Genomic DNA, 17,881 nt, shown 5'->3' with positions numbered 1-17,881 from the left:
GATAATTTCTGGTAAGTTAGAGCTGAATCCCACGGTGTGGAATTTGAGAAGAAGTTTGAAATAGGTGTTGTTCAGGAAAACCATGATTGCGCAATCATGTTACAAAATGGCCGCCATTGCTGCCATGCCAAAGTTTTTACGAGGCCAAAAAAATAACAACACTTTTTTTGCCCTCCTTCCTTAACATCCTCACCAATTTCGAGCTCAATGGCACCAGTGGAACTGAAGAAGAAGTTTAAAATGTGTTTTTTAAGATGGCGGATATGGCGGCCATCTTGCATTTCAGACCAATCTAAAAATAACAACACTTGGTCAGGATTATCTCAGGAACATTTCAGGCAAGTTTCAGCCCAACAGCACTGGTGGAACTTGAGTTTAAAGTTTAAAATGTGTTTTTGAAGATAGTGGTTATGGTGGCCATCTTGGATTTCGGACCGACCCGAAAAATAACAACACTTGGTCGGGATCAAATCAGGATCATTTCACGCAATTTTTAGCTCTATAGCACTGGTGGAACTTGGGAAGAAGTTTAAAATGTGTTTTTCAGGATGGCGGCTATGGCGGCCATCTTGGATTTCGAATCGGCCCGAAAAATAACAACACTTGGTCAGGACCATCTCAAGATCATTTCTGGCAAGTATCAGCCAAACAGCACTGGTGGAACTTGAGAAGAAGTTCAAAATGTGTTTTTCAAGATGGCGGCTATGGCGGCCATCTTGGATTTCGGACCGACCTTAAAAATAACAACACTTGGTCGGGATCATCTCAGGATTATTTCTGGCAAGTATCAGCCCAACAGCACTGGTGGAACTTGAGAAGAAGTTTAAAATGTGTTTTCAAAATGGCGGCTTTGGCGGCCATCTTGGATTTCGGACCGACCCGAAAAATAACAACACTTGGTCATGATCATATCAGGATCATTTCAGGCAAGTTTCAGCTCAATAGCACTGGTGGAACTTGAGAAGAAGTTTAAAATGTGTTTTTCAAGATGGCGGCTATGGCGGCCATCTTAATTTCGGACCGACCCGAAAAATAACAACACTTGGTCGGGATCATCTCAGGATCATTTCTGGCAAGTTTCAGCCCAACAGCAATGGTGGAACTTGAGAAGAAGTTTAAAATGTGTTTTTCAAGATGGCGGCTATGGCGGCCATCTTGGATTTCGGACTGACCCAAAAAATAACAACACTTGGTCGGGATCATGTCAGGATTATTTCTGGCAAGTTTCAGCCCAACAGCACTGGTGGACCTTGAGAAGAAGTTTAAAATGTGTTTTCAAAATGGCGGCTATGGCGGCCATCTTGGATTTCGGACTGACCCGAAAAATAACAACACTTGGTCAGGACCATCACAGGATCATTTCAGGCAAGTTTCAGCTTAATCCCACTGGTGGAACTTGAGAAGAAGATTGAAATGTGAAAAGTTTACGCACGCCGGACGGCGGACGGCGTGTATATGGTGGTTTTAGAAAATCCCAAGGAAACACAATTCACACGAAATAAAACCACACGTACACCTGTATATAATTTAAAATAAATTGCAGATTTTATCTGAAAATTTGCTTTGGTTTCTTAAATATGTAGATAATTATCGTATATGGAACAAGTGACTCAACAACCTATAGTGGAAATCAGTCATATGTGTGAAATCCTGTCGGTTAATTACAATATGTACAGGTAATAGTTTTGACCTACCTCTGTGATCCCGACTTGTCACTAGCCTTTGTGGTGTTGACCACGCCATCAAAAATATAACCTAGCCAGTTCTCGAACGGAACTAGTGATCAAAGTCGAAGATATTTTCATTCTCAATTCACATTCCACAAATTGGCCGATTTCTCTGTTTCTGTTACACTACAGTGGATTGGAGGGTATCTAGATTTCTATCTCCGATAATTTAGCACGAGCTCTTTAACTTTTTAATCTGATATTGCTACTTTTGTGTAGTCGATATATATCTTTTTTTTTTACAATATTATGTAAAATACAATATATATATATATATCGACTGCACAAAAGTATCAATATCAGACATTCGATACCTAATTAAGCTCCCTACATGACTATGTCCACGAACTTACTTGACTTGTGCTGCCAAAATATAAACTATTCGCGCAAAATTGTTGGAAATATTCTCGGTGGGTCTTTTTCGAGTTAGCACCAAAAATTCAACTGTCAGTAGTTACATTAAAACGACAGAAAACTGTGTTTATAAGTAGGGTTAGGTTTATTCTCACCATACTGCTTCTATGCGACCCTCATACTTTATAGTCTGGAATCTACGAAGGATTCCACTGCTAATATTGTTATAGCCTCTCGGCTCCGTGACAAATCTCGCGATAAAAATAAATGCGGCGAGTTATTTTTTGATCAGAGACATATATATCTATATATGTCTCTGAATTTATATATCTATATATGTCTCTGAATTTATACACTGATGTATCAAGAACTCCCCCGGTCAAACGTCCAGGCCAGTGGTCATTAAAATGTTAGGAGAGCGCGAATGGATATCTTGGATTGCCATTGATACGTGTATGCAACTAGCTGTAGACAGAATTATACATGTATTTAGCCCGAGTTTTCTCTGGCCCTGTCACCGTGTCTAGTGTAGGACCAGAGCGCACATATGAAAACGTGGAATTATCCGACACCGTTTGGTGTCGCTAAGAATTTGGTGCAAATACAATAAAATCGGGTGTGACATAACACCGACCTTACATATATGGATAAATGAGATATTTATTTACCCCAGAACACCCATTTAGTCCCATCTAGGTGTTTTATTCCGTCCGTATAGACAATCGCTTTACGCTAGTCAAAATTTCATACTTGACTCGACGCCATATTGCTAACTATGTAGGTCGCGGGCGGCCTAATTACCTAATCAATGCGCGATGGAGCGAAAAGTTTTCTTGATTTAAACTATACAAGAGGAAGAACACAATCAATCATATGTGGTCTTTTCGGACCATTGCGTTCCGATTCGGGTGGTTAGTCGTACTGTCACTTACAAAATGGCGGGTCAACAGTACGAAATTTTGAGTAGTGTAAAGTGATGGTCTAAATGGACGGAATAAAACACCTAGATGGGACTAAATGGGTGTCCTGGGGTAAATAAATATCTCATTTATCCATACATGTAAGGTCGGTGTTATGTCACACCCGATTTTATTGTATTTGCACCAAATTCTTAGCGACACCAAACGGTGTCGGATAATTCCACGTTTTCATATACATTGTAGTAGTGCGCTCTGGCCCTACACCAGACATGGTGACAGGGCCAGAGAAAACTCGGGCTAAATTATCTGATGCTTAGACGGTTTCGCGAAAGTCCACTTCCACATGGGGCGCGGTGGCCAGGTGGTTCAGAGAGAGAGAGAGAGATCTTCATTAGCACTCAGGCACACTATTATGTGCGACAAGAGGTCAACAGAAATTACAACAGCATAATATTATGTACAGAATATTGAAGCACATGCATTGGGACAAAGTTTGTAGTATACACTCCATAAAACGTTCGCTCAATACAGGTTAGTATATTTAACCATACAAAAGTACTTTTATAACATGTATGTTTTAAAACATATCATTTCAATATTTTTACAATATACATTATATATATTTTACAATTCGATGTTTGAAGTTCACATATTATTTTTTAGACGTCTTTCTAGTAATTGGATGAACATAGATAAATTTGATAATACTCTTATATTGCATAATGATAACAATCCTTTCATTTTATGAATAGATGGGTTACATGTATAATAACTACGTATATACTTTCTGCGAATTTGATTTACATATATATTTGAACATAAAAATAAATAATGATACTCGCATCCAACCCCAGTACAACATAGCGGACAAATACTATTTTCACGAGACGTTCCGGTCCTTCGCCCTGTCTCTACCGGAAGAAATATATTACTAGTTCTAAATTTACATATTATTATTCTAACTTTTTGTTTAAGCATACATGTAGTTAAATATTTTTCAATCTGGAACTGATGTTTAAATACTGCATATGTTTTACCACAGGAAGATTTATCAATATCAGCATACCACTGTTGTATAAATTGATATTGCAGGATGGTTTTTAAAGGTAATTTTTATTCATAGTGCAGATATTTTGATGTAACCAAACGTAACTTAGTCCTGTACTATTAAGTATATCCTTGATATAAGAAATCCATTTGAAATCAGCAAAATCATTTACTTGTAAATTCAACATAAGCTTGTACATTAAACTTGATAATTTATTTTCACCTGTAATTAATTTATACCAGAACATTATCATTTTAGACTTAATTTCAACATTTAGGGGATATCTACCCGTTTCACCATATACTATTATATTTTCTGTGGAACTACGAACATTTAAAACTTTTTTTACAGAATTGTACATGTACAGTAACTTCTCACACACATTAGCATTTTCAAACCCCCAAATCTCTGACGAGTATAAAAGTATGGGAGTGATTAAAGCATCAAACAATTTCAACTGAAGGTCTATTGGTAATATAATATTCCTAATTTTTCTGTATAATGCATATGTTGCTTTTTGAGCCTGCTCGACGATTTTTTCCTCGCTTTACAGAAACTGCCATTGCAATCAAACAGCCGTCCTAGAAAGGAATAACTGTCCTGGGTATCTAATACTTCACTAAAAAGGGTAAAACGAACATTTTTTACATTACTTTTTCTTTTTTTCACTTTTGTTTTATTAAGATTTACCTGAAGTTTCCAAATGTTACAATATATTTCGAATTCACGAAAAGCTTTCTGAAGACCTTCTGCTGTTTCAGAAATAACAACTGCGTCATCTGCATATAGCAGAATTAATAATATAACGAATATGCCCATGCGTTCCTGGAAGAGAGTATCGATATAGTGAAGTTGGTCAACATTATTATGCATAAAAAAATATTCCATGTCGTTTAGATATATCGAGAACAAAAATGGGGAGAGATTTTCCTCTTGTTTTACCCAGACATGACATGTGAAGAAATCGGTCATACCATTGCTAGTTTTTACACAAGATTTAGTGTTATCATAAAGACTAATTATAACATTAAAAATTTTCCCCGTGATATTGCTTTTTAACAATCTCTTCCATAATCCTACCCTCCATACAGTATCGAACGCTTTTCTAAAATCAATAAATGAACAAAATAGTTTTTTTATTTTTGGAAAGGTATAAAGATATCAAAGCGTGCAGGATAAATATGTTTTCAGTTGTAGAGTAACCTTTTCTAAAGCCAGCTTGGACATTTGAAATTAGATCGATTTTTTCCGAAAATTTGTTTAATCTTGAATTCAAATTAGCAGTACCGACACTTCATCACTAGCCCTCCATCACTGGGTTGCGAGTTCGAAACCTACGTGGGGCAGTTGCCAGGTACTGACCGTAGACCGATGTTTTTCTCCGGGTACTCCGGCTTTCCTCCACCTCCAAAACCTGGCACGTCCTTAAATGACCTGGCTGTTAATAGGACATTAAACAAAAACAAACAAACAAACAAACAAATCTCTGGGGCTATTTATTGCCCCGGGAACTATAGCCATCGGTCGAAAATTTTGCTGCTTTGCACCTTGTAAACAGATTTTTAGCCTCACTGTGCATTCATGGCTGTATGTTGTGATGCCAGATAATAGGTATTGTGAAGTTGTTGAGTTGATAACAATAACAATATTCGATATCAACTGGAATTCTTTTGATTTAGAAAATTTAATTTGTAATGTCTGTTTTTAGTAACAACTGTGAAGCATATTTATACCTATGTATGTACATGTACCATGTAAACTATACCTCCTACTAGACTTGTACACATGTATACATGGCCTTACTATTTCTCCCTTATCAACCACAATTAGGAGCGTACGCAGTGCGCCAGCTCAAATACGGGTCGTTTTGATTGTTGTTCCTCGCTATCTGATTGTTTTCTATAAAAGTAGTAAATATGAACTTATTTTGAATAATTTTAATTCCCTCAAATGTAAACATGCAGATACTCAAAATGTCCACTATAACTATAGTTTATAACATACAAATATTGACAACATTAACATCATTCGGACGACGACAGCTATAGAAATAAAAATAATCATAAATGGAACGAGGTTATAGGACTCTTGTTTATCATCAGAAAGTTCAACGTAAGAATATAGCGGGCACATAATTCACAAGGTAATACTGCGATACATGATAATAACCTTTTTAGCAATTGTTCAAAACAGATCATTCGTCGAAGATCAATTATTGATTTTCTTCAGTTATCGATTTTTGATTGATGATCAAATTTAATCAGTTATTCGGTTACAGATACATTGATGGTCGGTTGGTTGTTGATTTATGGTTGCCGACTGAGCGGAAAGTTTGAAATTTTAGCTGAGAAAGTCGTAAGAGCTGCACTGTAAAAGATCGTTTGCAGTTGAGATGTTGGTTCTGACAAACAAATTACAATTACCAAATGCAAGAAAATTGAAAACAATAAATAGAAAAATAATACTATGCCCAGAGAACTACGGGCCCGTTGACCTCTTGTTTTGTAATGCTGTCATATTTTAGCCTTTGGCAGCATAGTCATGTCCCAGTTGTTCAAAAAGGGATTAGGCTAGTCACAGTCTAACAATTTTAAAACCCTGATCAAATAATTTCTGGTAAAATTAACTTAACAAATTTTTATGAAACTATAACACTCGTCAGTTTCATCGTACCTGTCCATTTTAATGAATACATACACACAGGTCTTTAAGTGAACATGTTGTTTTCAATAATGAAATGATTAAGCTAATCACCTTTTGAATAACTGGGCCCTGACTGGAGGGTCAACAAGTCTGGTTCTTTCAAATAATATAATGACATGCAAAATATAGATCATCATATATCAATAGATAGGTCGGAATGGAACTGTTGTAAATATATATTGTATTTTAAAAACTTATTTGATGTACATATCCCTATTCTCCATTGAACTTGTATGTGAAAAAAGGGACTTATATTACCCCTAACATGCATATGGTAGTCACCTCTATTCAAACATAACAAAGGTGCCTTGATAGCTTATAAGGTTGGATGGTCGGGTGGCAGTGGTAACACACTTTCCTTTCACCTAGGCGGCCGGGGTTCGATTCCCCGATCGGATGTGAAAAGGTATGGGGTCACCTGCCCCGACCACGTGGGTTTTCCCAGGGTACTTCGGTTTCCTCCCACAGTAAGACCCCTCGCGCGCTTCCATCCGGGCCAACAAGCGTGATTAATATAAGCTGATATAACTTGTTTCGCAATTGTTGTGAAATAAATAAAGTTTACAAACATAACAAATTGGTACGATTCATGCATAATATGGTGATTTATGTTATAATACCCCCACGAGACACAAGTGTACACTTGCTTGTATTTACTATGTGCGGTTTATAATTTTTGGAGACAGAAATTTGGTCCATGTGACCTCGTTCCTGACAAGTATTTTGATATTACTGTACATTGTACATACGTGTGTAAGTTGATGGTTCCAACAAATAGATTGAAATGGTAAACTGGTAGGGAAGCAGTCCGTGGACATACATTATGCCTTATATCATTAACAGCACTCTGAAATGAACTACTGATTTGTGGTTGTATATTTTGTTTTTGACTTTATATGTAAATATTAAGTAAATAATTACTGAATCCTTGGCACCCCCATTTCACCTTCGTAGGGCCTGGGGGTTTGTTTAACCTTATAAGCTATCATAATCAAGGCACAAGTACTTAGACCGAACACCGAGTCCGCGATTTGAGAGTAGAAACTGATATAAAGAGCACCAGTCGTGTAAATATATTTCTAAAGCGATTTCTGACACGTTTATTTATGCATGGCATATTATAGTTTATGCATGGCATATTATAGTTTGTACCGCAGCATATTTACAACGTAGGGTCATTCAATCAATTCAATAATGCTATCCTATTTAAACCGTTGTTAATATAATTTGACTGCGTCCGGTTGTCAGCTATCCTACCATGATATTGCATTTCCGTGTGACAGCACTATAAAAGCGTCCGTCAGTAGCCGCAATCTCTATTACCGATTCCTTACGCTAGCTCATACACCTCTGTAAACGCCGCACGGACTTCAACACTTTACGACGAGGTCAAACGTAATTATATGGAATTGTAACCTCTGCGACAAATTATTGTAAACAGGAGTGATTTCATTTTGCTAGGACCTTAAATAAATCGCGGAATGTCAGAGAATGTCCAGGGGTGTTGATTCTGGCCAGGGGTGGTGATTCTGGTTTTGCATTATTTAAAGGTGCTACACCTGCGACAAATAGTATCTTTTTGCCCCGGATATGACGCAAAAGGTTGCGTTACTGGTCAAGATGAAGTATGTGATTGGTCAATGTAGCGGTAAATACAAAATGCAGATATGCAGTTAAAAATGAAACAAAGTTAAGAATGCAAGCTGAATAACTGGATGTATCTTTTCAAATGACACATTAATGAAATTATATTCCTGATTCAAATGCAGTGTTTTTATCACCAAATATGGTTCAAACTGATATAATTTTGTAATCCGTGCTGAAACGCATTAGTTCATTAATTCATTTCACCAGCAGTTTTACATTATAACTACCAGCATTAAAACTATGCCGTTTATCTTTTTTAAAAGATATTTCTTGTTATCAATTAAAAAAGCGAATTGACTGTTACCAATGGTCTGTCTCTAGATGTGTGGCTTATATATGTAATGAAATCATATGTACTTTGTAACACCAATTATAAAAAGTTAATGTGTGTTTGTTCATGTAAACGTTGTATTACTGGGGAATGTCTTTTGTAATTGTGATAATAAGTTAAAAATGGTAGTGCACTAATAACAAGGTTAGGTTAAAGCCCCCTAACTTTTCTTTTGTAATTTTTTATTTTTTGAAGTTTTTGATACATTGAAAAAACAAACTTTCACTCAGACACATGCACACGTGCATACACATAAGACATCAAGTATCATTCATCATCCTAAACCTTATTATCATAGAGTCATCCTGATCACACTCATCATTGTCACACTGCCATCATCATCATCACTCTGCCATCCTCATCACAGTCAAAATAATGTCATCATTATATTGTATCATTATAAAATTGCATGTAATATCAACCACGTCATACTGTCATCATCATCATATCATTATCATCTTCATATCATCATCATCATCATCATCATCATCATCATCATCATCATCATCATCAATGATCATTATCAAAACCTTGCCATCCTCATCACACTTTCCTCCTCATCATATCATTGTAAGACTACCATCCACATTCTGTCATCATAATCAAATCATAATGAGACTTTATCAACACATATTCATAGCATCTGTATTAAATTACTCTGTGCATGCACATCCTTACAAAACCCATCCATACCAAAAGGGTACACAACTGGATAATAAAGAGAGAGAGAGAAAAGAGAGAGAGAGAGAAAAGAGAGAGAGATTGTTGGGATGATACAGAATACAACGTTTAAGGTAATGTATATGAAAACTATTATATCGACAGAAACTGTGACAACCATTTCATAATATTACAATAAACACTGATACAAGAAAAACTAGAGATTAGATATTTTTCCCATTTTTTCCACTCTTTCTCGAATTTTTCCCGTACCCTTTCACCCTGACTGTAGGCAATACATTTTTGCAAATTATAGTAATCTTTTATAGTGCTGATCAGACTATTAATATTGAGGGATTTATGGAGGCATCTCATACTGTATATATATTGTTTGATAAGAAGAAGTATTTCGTTGTCAGCTTTGTAGGAAGTTGTCAGCTTTGTAGGAAATAGAATTTGGAGATAGCAATCCAAAAATAAAGGATTGTTTATTAAACGCAAATGGAATAAATAAAGCATCAAGTAAGATTGTGAAACCAACAAGTAAGGTTTGTACTTCTTGGCACTCCCACAAAGCATGTATTATTGTTTCCTTTTCTGCATTGCATAAAATACAGCGAGGAGTAATAGCAAGACGCGCCTTGAAAAGGAAAGAGTTTGTTGTTAAAATGTGGTGGTTAATCCTATACTGGATCCATTGTAGTTTGGTATTTTTAGTGACAACGAAAGGAGTTTTGTATATTTGAGCCCAAGTTGCATCATTCAGTTCAAACTCTTTATTCCACTTAACTTTCCCAGTAGGTATAATATTATTTTGTATTAAAATGTTATAGAAATCTCTGGATCCTTTTCTTTTCCTTAAAAATACTTCTATGTTCAAAGGTACCAAAGGATATTGAAGCTTTGATTTAGGAATTTCAACTGAGGATAAAAATTGTTTTACTGCTGATAAGATACTATGATAATGAAGGAAATTTGTAGTACCCGGTGTAATATTGTATATCTGAAGAAACTCATGAAAAGTGTAGAAATCCCCCAAACTATGATCTTTTATTAAGTCATTAACTGTAAGAACATTTTTCTCAAAAAGAGATTTAGTAAACACTGACTTCCTTCCAATAGTTATATTCCTGTTAAACCAAATGGGTGATTTCAGAATAGAATCTTCTCTAAAAGTATTTTTTTCATTCATAAATATTAGTCTATTCCAAGCTTTAAAAACATCAATCCAGAACTTATTTTTCATTTTTTTTTCCTGACAAATCTGTACATAATCATCACCACAATTGGCTAGCACATCTATGTTTAAAAAACTTTTAAGAATGACTTGCCATTTGGCTGTGGTCTGATAAAGTCTTCGTATCCAACATAATTTTAAAGAATCTACATAAGCATAAGCTTTCAAATTAATCATTTTCAGGCCACCACTTAAAAAATTTTGAACAACTACTTCTCTTTTGATTTTGTCTGTTTTGCTATTCCACAAAAATTCAAATAGAATGGTATTGAGTTTCATAAGAAAGGATTCATCTGGATTAGGTAGAGAGATAAATAGATGGTTAAGTTGTGAGATCAGAAGTGATTTAATAATATGTAATCTTCCAATAGGTGTTAAAGATCTCCTTTTCCAAATTTGTACTAAAGTTTTCAATTTTGTCAATCTTTTATCAACATTCATTTTCGGCATCTCATGTAAATTAACGTGAAACTCAATACCTAAAAGTGTAAATCTCTGTCTATCCCACTGTAAGTTTAGCTCTGGGAGATAAGTGTCATCAGAAAATTTCTTATTTCCAATCCAAATTACCTGTGTTTTAGAAACATTTACTTTCGAGCCAGACATTCGTGCATAAGAATTTAATACAGAGATAGATTCTTTAAGTGATTTCTCAGTGCCGTCTAAAGCCAAAGATGAATCGTCGGCATACTGTGAGAGTAGGATGGGACACTTGTCTATTTCAATACCTTTTATGTTCTTGTTATTTCTTAATTTCAGAGCTAAAATTTCAGCACACATGATAAAAATGTACGGTGCGACCGAGTCCCCCTGTCGGCAGCCTCTTTGTACCTCGAAGAAGGATGATAAATCCCCCCCCCCCCCCCCCCTGATTAATTGTTGCACTGACATTAGTGTGAAATTCCTTAATCCATTTTATTATACCTTCTCCAAAACCAAAAAAAAAACAAAACAAAAAAAAACCTTCTCAACAAAACCCCAAGAAACTGAGTCGAAAGCCTTCTCAAAATCAATCATCAAAAGCATCCCCGGAATATTATTTTCTTCAGAGTATTGCATCAAGTCGTACACTAACCTTGTATTTTCTCCAATAAAACGCCCCGCTAAAAACCCTGTTTGATCGTTATCTATAATTTTGTCTAATACAGTTTTAATTCTACGTGTTATAGTATCAGAAGCTATTTTATATATTACAGTTAGCAAAGTAATTGGTTTCCAGTTTTTTTTTTATAAAATGTCTTGATTTATCACCCTTAGGTATGCAAGTGATGATCCCACGTCTTTGAGAAATAGAAAGTTCATCGTCTTTGAAACGAGCATTTATAGATCTGACAATAAAATTACCTAGATATTTCCAAAAACAAGTAAAGAATTCAACTGTGAACCCATCTATACCAGGACTTTTGTTATTTTTCATATTCTTTAGTGTAATCCCTGCTTCCTCTAAAGTTATCAAACCATCTAGTTTTTCTGATTCTTGTCTATCAAGTTAGTGTACATCAAAATCATTAAATATTTCAAATAAATCAACATCATCTATATCACTATCAGAGCTATAAAGTTTTGCATAAAAGTTGTAAACCTCATGTAAAATTTCCTCTTGCTTACAAATAACCCTTCCATCATCTAATTGTAGTTTGGGTATTATCTTAGACGTGAAGTTTCTGTTTTCTAAATTAAAGAAATAGTTTGTTGGATTTTCACCTTCCTCAATCCATTTAGCTCTAGATCTTATTAAGCTCCCTTTAATTTTCTGGTGTCTAATCTTTTCTGAATCTTTCTTTTTGGATTCTAACTGAACTATATTTACATCATCTTGCTTCTCAAGTGTCTGAATATCTTTTTTAAGGTTATCTTCTAAGTTTTTCTGTTGTTTTTTTTTTAAATAAGAAGAGTATGAAATTGTTTTACCCCTTATATGTGCAAGCAAAGTTTCAAGAAAAGAAGGGTCACTACAGGAACATTGGAGCTCATTATCAGATATGTTAAATATATCATCAACGTTATATACTGGAAGACAGAAAATTTTCTTATATATTCTATTATACATTCTTTGACTAAGTTAAGATAATTGACATCCTGTAAGAGACTATTATTAAATTTCCAAACACCTCTCCCTGCTTTAAATTCTGTAAGTTTTATAGATATTGAAGGAAATGAATGGTCTGACCTATGACCAGGTTCAATATTTGATTTCGCAATACTAGAAAGAAAATTTTCAGAAATGAGAAAGAAATCAAGACGTGCCTGTTTTAGCGGATTACTTTTTCTCTAAGTGTATCTTTTTAAATTTTCATGGTGTTCCCTAAAAATATCAATAAGTGTAAAGTTTTCCATTAGGACCATACAAGTTAATGAGAGTGATTTTATGAGTATCTTTGAATTTCAATGGCTAAAAAACTACCGCCATGCTTTCCATCCTTCCTCTCTCTAAGTACCTTAAATTCAAAATTGTTCCTAAATAGAATAGCTACACCCCTGGAATTGGATCTCTACGTTTAGATATATCCCCTAAACCACGACGGTTTGCCGATATAACTGAGATGCCGTTATCTACGTCAGAACCTTAGCATAACTGATCCAAATGTAAACGTACAAGTACCATCCCAAGGAGATAAAGAGAAGGCAAAAAGAATAGATAGATAAAAATAAGAAAATAACGTTAAAAGACATAAACAAGGTCAAAATACTAAAGAACACTGTTAACCGATACACTAACTCAAACATACCTACAGCATACACACGAGCCAGCTGCAGCAGTAGATGGACTGAGACCACAATTAAGTACTTCCGGGTTCAGGCCCCACGAATGAAGTCCCCTCAAAAATGTATGTATTTCAGGAAAACAAATCAAATGCCTCTTTGAACTTGATTTCTGTTGATGAATTTAATGTGGATTTATAGCAGAGATGTCAATCTAGGTTTTGTGATGTAAAATAATAATATTGATCATTTATCATGTGCTCCAGGACCCTGTGTGACCTCTACCCCTGACCCGGATGTATATAATCCACGTTGGTGACACATGTTGACAGCTATCTCCAGAAAATGCCGAACATGCTGGGTTGAAACTTTTATATTTTGCTTCCCAGATGTTAGTCTTGGCCAGGTGAGATGGAAAGTTGCATATGAGATGTTGGGAATTTATTATGAATTTTAATGTTACAATGAAACATATAGCGAAGTTAATTGTGGTCTCGGTCCTAATATTATACCGGAAGTAGTATGCTACACATCGACTAGAGTCGGACATGGCCGGAAACATTCTTTGAGGATTAATGGATTGGCGGACCCTTCTGATTCTGAAACTGTCGAGGAATGTGTTCAGAAAGTGGTCAAGTTTGTGAACGATAAGCTGCATGTTGAGCTGAGTGATAGTGATATCGATATAGCTCACAGACTGAGAAGATTCAACAGAGACAGACCTAAGAACACTATTGTAAAATTTGTTCGCCGTCGTAAGAGGAATGAAGTGATCGGAGCCCGGACCAAGTTGAAAAGAACCGAGTTTACTGTTTTTAGAGGACCTTTCCAGGGCTAATAAATCTTTTTTATTGAGTTTAATATCTGTTTGCATCAAAACGATTGTTAAATCATAATACAAGTCCGTTAATCAAGATTTTCAGAATGTTATCAATAATCACATAATCACAGAGAGACTGCTACATTACACATGTATAATTATAAGTATTATAAGTATACAACTATTGATGTCTTTTGTTTTAGTTTCATAGGCATATAAAAAAAGATTGCAGACTGTATGAATATATGTAGCGATATATACATTTCTTAATTTTCAAAATGGTCCATATAACACTTAACCATTCAGAATTATATAACGTTTTGGACTTTTTAAAGATTTTTGACCGAAAACCTAAAATATCAAATTCAAAAAGATTTTGGAGTTTTAAGATTTTTGACTAAAAACTCAAAACAGTTTTGAAAATTGATATTTTAAAATTTGGTCAAAAATCTAAAATTCAAATGTGTTTGAAAATTTGATACTTTTGAATTTTGATTACACAGACCCAAAATATTTTTTAAATTTTAGTTTAAAACAATTCTCGAATACTTACACAACAGTAATATGTAATATGCTCTACTAGTGTTTATCATATATAGACATACCAGACGTGTACATGTACATGACTTAATTGTCCCACTAACTTGTTGCCATGGGTACTAATCCCCCCTCCCCAGGGGCCGCGGTGGCCCGACACTTTAACACTAGCCCTCCACCTCTGGTTGCGAGTTCGAAACCTACGTGGGGCAGTTGCCAGGTACTGACCGTAGGCCGGTGTTTTTTTCTCCGGGCGCTCCGGCTTTACTCTACATCCAAAACCTGGCACGTCCTTAAATAACCCTGGTTGTTAATAGGACGTTAAACAAAAACAAACAAACCAAACACCCTCCCCACCACCATCAACTTCACATGATGGTCATGGATATACATTTGATTAGGAGTCATCGGGCTCATGTGTGTAAGTCATCACCACAACTGGTCAGTTTCTCCTTTTTAAAAATAGCCCTAAACGGGGTCTAATTCATAGCCTGATCAACTAAGGCAGTTTATCTGTGGTCAGATTTCAATTTTCAATATTCCTAATCTGTTTAACCTATACCTAAATTAATACTTCGATAAAACTTTTTCACTTCAATTCATTTATTACTTAAACCTTACGGTTTATCATTACAAATACAGTGAAAATAATAAATTTTCCTAAATTTGAAAAATCCTTATATAATCATATGACCTTAATATTTCCGGTTTCTAAAAGTTGTACTAATTTTTGCATACTTAGGTTTTCTGCAGTTGTACTATTCGATAAAACATTCTTCCATTTTTCAACACAATATTCACTCCATCAGCCCCCATCTCACTGTCGTTTTTATTTTCGTTTTCGTAATTGCATTGCGGGTAAACTGTTCGCTTCGTCAAGGATCCACTTTTTATTTTATAAAAACCAGACGTTTTATTCAGAAACGGTCGAATATTTGTGAGCGTCAACCGTAGAATTTCCGTAGCATTACCGTCGTAATACCGTACTATTTCCGTAGCATTTCCCTAGCATTACCGCACCATTTCCGCAGCACTTCCGTAGCACTACCCTAGCATTCCCGGACCATTACCGTAGAATTACCATACCATGTCCGTAGCATTTCCCTAGCACTTCCGTACCATTTTCGTAGCACTTCCGTACCATTTCCGTAGCATTTCCGTAGCATTACCGCACCATTACCCTAGCACTTCCGTAGCATTTGAGTTTAAGACGGAATTGCGAACGTACACGGGTCTCTAATTTGTATTTCTGAGCTTTGTTTTCCTCTATAGATATCTCATTGAAACTCGTCATCAGAATATTATGGCCCTTTCAACCAAAATTTCACATTTGCATCTGGTCCCTAACAATCCTGCGCTGGTTAACAATTTTGGAGTAGTCCAGACAAAATATTGTTCTTACTTTCCTATGGTTACCATGGCCTGACATCGATTGCTTTGTGACAGAAAACTATTTGTCATCCCTCAGACCCTCTACATACCAATTATCAGATTAATCGGACAATGTTTCAGTTTTGACCAATCAGAATTCTCCATCACGTGTCTTTTCATCGAAACAGTTCTGCATACGCATGATGTATTAAATATAAAAAAAGCCAAAGAGTTACTTGAAATCCAATCAAACGTAGGAACGTTCACATTGAGTACAGCAGATCGACGAGAGGCTCCTATCGTGTCTGTGTACAGGTCATACCGACACGACAAACTACTATTTATTAAGAAGCAAGATTCAACCTTATTGTCACGTTTGTAGGGAAGCCAGTTAGTGCCACATGAAGTAAACTTATTGTGTCGTAATTACGACTTAATTATGTCGTAATTATGACATAGTTATCTCGTAATTACGACTGATGGTATCTCCTATTTGCGGCCATGCTCTATATCGTAGACGCTCCCAATGACTGCGGTGCTCTCTAGGTACCTGGAACAGTTTTTCTCAATTAATTTTCCTGAATGTTGCTGTTGATAGACCGATTCTAACTAAACTTTTCAGTTGAAAGGGTTTGATTCATTAATTTCCGTTGCCTTTAACCAAACTATACTATGGTGAGCACATTAAGGAACACAGCGCCGTGGGAAATAACTTGTTGTTTAATTACTTCCAACATTGAATCTTGTAAATTACACGCGGAAACTATAAATGTTTCAAAATATCATTAAGACGGACTATACTGGGCATCGAAACGTTTGCGGCAACGTTTCGTGCGAAACTACGACGCGTAAAATGTTATGCATTTGATAAGTTATAGCAATGCGAACGATTTAGTTTACATCAACACTTGGAGATTTTTTTTCTGTGTCTCTAACCCAAATTAACTGATTGATAACTGCTAATCTATAGCAATATAACTTAGTCATCATTATGAAATTGCAACAAGTATACCGATGTCTATATATCCTGATACATCCTTATCACCGGAAGGACATTGCAAAAGAAAAAGACTAAACATTTCACTTAACCTAACGTTTTCGTCTATGATATTGAACACTGCTAACATTGTAAGTCGTAATAACGACATAACAAGAAATATCTTAAAAACAGCATAGTTTTTAGGCTGTTGGTTATTATGTAAAACTGCTGATGAAATAAATTAACGAACTAATGCGTTTCACCACGGCAACACAATTATATCAGTTTGAATCATTTTTGGTGACTGCATTTGAATCAGGAATATAATTTCATTAATGTGTCATTTGAAAAGATAACTCTATTTATTCAGCTTGAATTCAATCATAACTTTGTTTCGTTTTAACTGCATTTTGCGTTTGGGGCCGCGGTGGCTGAGTGGTTAAGATGTCCCGACACTTTATCACTATCCCTCCATCTCTGGGTTGCGAGTTCGAAACCTACGTGGGACAATTGCCAGGTACTGACCGTAGGCCGGTGGGTTTTCTCCGGGTACTCCGGCTTTCCTCCACCTTTAAAACCTGGCACGTCCTGACCAATCACATACTTCATCTTGACCAGTGACGACAGCTGTCGCGTCATATCCGGGGTCAAAAGAATATGATACGGTTATGCCGATAAAGTTTACTTCATGTGGCACTAACCGGCTTCCGTACGCTTGTGGTCTTCACATCTCGTGATTGAGTGTGCAGATATAGCGTTACTTCTAGGAAGAGTTAATTTGATACAGTTTCTCTGTCACTAATACCGTATATCGGTTTTTTTTAGCGAGTGTCTAATTTTCGCG

This window comes from Pecten maximus, chromosome 19, assembly GCF_902652985.1.
Source record: "Pecten maximus chromosome 19, xPecMax1.1, whole genome shotgun sequence".
NCBI classification, from domain to species: Eukaryota; Metazoa; Mollusca; class Bivalvia; order Pectinida; family Pectinidae; genus Pecten; species Pecten maximus.
This window is presented reverse-complemented; position numbering follows the sequence as displayed.